This window comes from Callithrix jacchus, chromosome 5 (assembly GCF_049354715.1).
Source record: "Callithrix jacchus isolate 240 chromosome 5, calJac240_pri, whole genome shotgun sequence".
Classification (NCBI taxonomy): Eukaryota; Metazoa; Chordata; class Mammalia; order Primates; family Cebidae; genus Callithrix; species Callithrix jacchus.
The window spans coordinates 53968887-53973902 of NC_133506.1; the positions used below are offsets into that span (position 1 = coordinate 53968887).

Consider the following 5016-nt stretch of genomic DNA (forward strand, 5'->3'; position numbering starts at 1 on the left):
GTCATTTATTTATGTCATTATAGACTCAAGGATATTTATTTTCTACTTTGATTTATTTATTTTTGTAGAGACAAATTCTCTCTCTTTCTCTCTCTCTCTCTCTCTCTTTATTATTTTCTTGGGTTCAGTAGCCATTTTTTCTTTTTTTTTTTTATTATGGAGTCTCACTCTGTCTCCCAGGCTGGAGTACAGTGGCATGATCTCAGCTCACTGCAACCTCCACCTCCCAGGTTCAAGCGATTCTCCTACCTCAGCTCCCAAGAAGCTGGGATTACAGGCATGCACCACCATGCCTGGCTAATTTTTTGCCATCTTGGCCAGGCTGGTCTTGAACTTCTGATCCCAGGTGATCTGCCTGTCTCAGCCTCTCACAGTGCTGGGATTACAGGTGTGAGCCACTGCGCCTGTCCGAGACAAAGTCTTGTTATGTTGCCCAGGCTGGTTTCAAACTTCTGGGCTCAAGCAATCCTCCTGTCTTGACCTCTCAAAGTTTTGGGATTATAGGTGTGAGCCACTGTACCCAGACTATTTTCTACTTTGAGTTACAATCCAATACTATGTTATTTATTTTTGTTCAAATTGTCACAGCTTTGAAAATCAGGAGCTCTTCCAGTTGGTGTTCCTTTGACATGTCACCATTGTTTTATTTTTTGAGCACTTCCTTACTTTCTACCCATTCAAGATATTCCAAGTTCACCTCAAATGTTCCCCACTCCAGGACAATAATCGTCCATATTTCAAAAAAGTCCTGGTTTCCATTTCTGGGGAAATGGTATGAAAACTAACATCTGAGGCCTGGATGCAATGAACTATTTTTAACATGAAAACTACTCTGGCGACTTCTATTTCCGGCAATATGGAGGATTAGACATGCTGAGTGACCCTTCCTATCCAAACAACTCACATGCTGGATAAAACATTTTAAATGCATTGATAAGCCAGCACAAAGAGTGTTCTGAAGCCAATCAATCAGTGAAGGGAAGATTAGGCCCTTGGGGATAAGCTGAGTCCTGAAGCTGGTTTTTGTACTGGAGGACTGTGGAAGCCTGTGGAAGCCTGTGGAAGCCTGTGGAAACCTGTGAACAGGTGCTTTCGTTTCCTCAGTGCTTTGGGTTTTATAGGACAACAGACAAAGCTCAGGGCCCACCCAAGTTGGGAAGTCTAGCAGGATCCTTCAGTGTACAATGAGCCCAAACACTGCCCCAGCCACAAAGGAAAAATGTCAGGTGGAGGCACTCAGCGAGGAGAAAAGGCCAATTCTTCTAAGAATCATGAGCACAGGATCACCTTCCTAAAGGTTTACAGCCCAAATTCATACTACCTGGGTGGTCTAAAATCTTTTTTTTTTTTTTTTTTTTTGAGACGGAGTTTCACTCTTGTTACCCAGGCTGGAGTGCAATGGTGCGATCTCGGGTCACCACAACCTCCACCTCCTGGGTTCAGGCAATTCTCCTGCCTCAGCCTCCTGAGTAGCTGGGATTACAGGCACAGGCCACCAGGCCCAGCCAATTTTTTGTATTTTTAGTAGTGACGGGGTTTCACCATGTTGACCAGGATGGTCTCGATCTCTTGACCTTGTGATCTACCCGCCTCGGCCTCCCAAAGTGCTGGGATTACAGGCTTGAGCCACCGCGCCCGGCCTAAAATCTTTTTTTTTTTTGAGACGAAATCTCGGTTTGTCACCCAGGCTGCAGTGTAGTGCACAATCTTGACTCACTGCAACCTCGTCTCCTGGGTTCAAGCAATTCTCCTGCCTCAGCCAGCAGAGTAGCTGGGATTACAGGCATGTGCAACCATGCCTGGCTAATTTTTTGCATTTTTAGAAGAGATGGGGTTTCACTGTGTTGGTCAGGCTAGTCTTGAACTCCTGACCTCGTGATCCGCCTGCCTCGGCCTTCCAAAGTGCTAGGATTACAGGCGTGAGCCACCGCACCCAGCTAGTCTAAAAATCGTAAACTGAGAAAGCTACACTGGTTAGTGCCCATCCCCCCACCCCCACACTTCTGCCTGGAAGAAGACAAGGCAAAGGCAAATTCTTTCTGGAGGAGCCACCTTCAGCCCAGGTGTGTCTGTCTGTATATTCTGCAGGTGGTTGCAACGATATTTCCTACATGATGTGTTCTCCTAGAAATCTGGCATACCCCACCAGGAGGCAGTTTCCATCCCCACCCTTTCAATCTGGACAGTCCTCCTGACTGCCTCAAAGGATAAAATGCAGTGAGCAAGTAACCCCACATGACTTCTGAGGGTAGGTTAGAAAAGGTGATACAGCCTTCATCTGGGACTCTTTCTCTTTCTCTCTCTTCCTCCTCCTCTCTGACACTAGCTTGCAAGCCCTGAGCTGCTGTGTAAAAAGTCCTGCTACCCAAAGCCTTGATCTGGAGAGACAACACAGGGATAAAACATATAAGTCATAGAGAAATGACCACAGAATCCCAGGTGTTCCCATTGGTTGAACCCTTCCAGCCAGGCACCAGACCTGTGAGCATGCAAGCCTTTTGGTGATGCCAGCCTGGATAATGAAGAATTTGGCCTTACCCGGACAGATCTGGCCATTGTCCTGGTGTTTGGGAAGTAACGTCTGGGTCCTCAGAATGTTTTGAGTGATAGGAGCGTTCATCTGATGGCCTGTGTCATGCTGGATAATCAAAACAATGTGATTTGGGGTGGGGGCTGGCCAGACAGCAAGGGGCTACCAAAGACTAACAGTGTGGCTTAGGGTGGGGGCTTGGGATCATGTGATATCAGTTGACTTGGAGACTGAAATCAGTCATGTGAGTAATCAATCAATCATACCTACATAATAGCACTTCAGTGAAAACTCTGAACACTGAAGCTCAGGCAAGCCTCTATAGTAATACTCCATGTACTTTGTTACACACTGACACTAAGAGTCACACATACTATATTAGTTTGTTCTCATGCTGTTAATAAAGACATACCTGGGACTGGGTAATTTATAAATGAAAGAGGTTTAATGGATCCATACTTCTACATGGCTGGGGAGGCCGCACAGTCCCAGATAGCTAGGAAGGTCTCACAGTCATGGCAGAAGATGAGGGAAGAACAAAGGCATGTCTTACATGGTAGCAGGCAAGAGAGCCTGTGCAGGGGAACTTTCCTTTATAAAATCATCAGATCTCGTGAGACTTACTGAATATCATGAGAACAACACGGGAAAAACCCACCCCCATGATTCAATTACCTCCCACCAGGTCCCTCCCACAACACGTGGGGATTATTACAATTCAAGGTGAGATTTGGGTGGGGATGCAGAGCCAAACCATATCACATCCTGACTCCGTCGGGGAGGATGACAGAAGCCCCACATTTGGAGGCCTCTGCCCTGTGCTCTTCTTGCCTTGGCTTATTTGATCAGTATACATTCCCTGTGATAAACCGTAACTGTGAGTACACCCGCTTTCAGTGAGTTCTGAGGGTTCTTCCAGTGAATTATCAAACTGGAGGGTGGTTTGAAGACACCGACAAACTTGCCGTTGGTTTCAGAAGGAGAGTGATTTAGGAACTATGCCCTTTAACTTTGTAGCTGGCCCTAAACCTCCTGCACAGGCCCAGCTGCTGTTTTACTACAGCCACATGAGAGGCTCTGAGTGAGAATCACCCAGCAGAGCTCAGTCAACTTCCCCAAGTGTAAGTGAGCATAATTAAATGGTTGCTGATGCTTGGGCCACTAAGTTTTGGAGGTGACCGAAATGCTCGGCCTCCAAGAATTCTCACCGATAAGGCCAAAATTAATAAAACAAATAAGGAAACAGGCCACACTGAGCCAAAGCCAGTGGAAACAATACAATTAGAACTGCACACACATCAGGCACTGAACAGACTATAAAAACCAGTATGTCACCATGCCTTCCACATGCCTCACAGTCTAACAGTTTCTCGTGTGGGATCTCCAGCCTTACCGTGGCTCAAAATGGACCCCAACTGCTCTTGCGCCACTGGTGACTCCTGCTCGTGCGCCAGCTCCTGCAACTGCAGAGTGCAAATGGACCTACTGCAAGAAGAGCTGCTGTTCCTGCTGCCCCATGGGCTGTGCCAACTGTGCCCAGGGCTGCGTCTGCAAAGGGGCTTTGGAGAAGAGCAGCCGCTGTGCCTGATGTGGGGACAGTTCTGCTCCCAGATGTAAACAGACCAACCTGCACAAACCTGAATTTTTTTTTAATACAGCCCTGAGCCATTTGCTGCATTTCTTTTTCTATTAAACATGTGAATGACAATAAAACAATTTTGACTTGAACCTTAAAAAAAATTCAGTGTGTTTACTATGTTTAAAGAAATGAAAGAGGGACTGGTAGCTGTGAAGCTGCCGTCTCTCAGCTCCAAATTAACCCTCTACACCCTGCTCTGACCTACTGGGGCCGAGTCTCTGGACACGTCATTTCTCCTCAGTCAGCGGGTTTTCTCTCAGGATCCACTGGGAGCAGCACTCAAGGAAGACCTGGAATCAGAAGAGAGGAGAAGGGGCCAGTCTTTCCGGTCCTGCTCTTGTTCCTGACAGTGTGGCTTCAGCAGTGACCTTTCACCTGAAGGCAGTATTTGTTCCAGTCTCCACGTTGTTTTGACAGTCCCAGAAGCAGCCTCATTGTGTCCCCTCAATGGCCCCAGCCTTGGCCAGCAAGTGCTCCCTCCTCAGGAGTCTGTGGCCACCTCCATGAAGCCCTCCCTCTAAGTTCCTGGGGTCCCATAACCTCAGCATCTTCCCTATGTTCCCTCAACCGGAGGAATACAGTTGTTTCCTGCAGTAACTACCCTGCGATACCTCAGTGTCTTCCTCTTTTGGCTTTGATGGTTCTCCATTACCTATTTAACCATTTCCTTTATGAAATTATCTTTGTTAAAACTACTGGCATAATTTCTGCTTTCCTGGCTGGAGCTTGACGGACACAGCGCTTGGTATCAAGAGTGGTCCCAGGAAACAGACCCTTGAAGACGGGATTTTGGGATTGGATTGGCCACATCCTCATGCTTAACTGCAGTGCCAATGAAATATGGAAT

At 47.0% G+C, this 5016-nt stretch overlaps 1 pseudogene; it reads left to right on the top strand.

The window, feature by feature from the left end:
- Positions 1–3934: 3934 nt before the first annotated feature.
- Positions 3935–4118, top strand: LOC100405962 (metallothionein-I, hippocampal pseudogene; annotated as a pseudogene).
- The last annotated feature ends 898 nt before the right edge of the window (positions 4119–5016 follow it).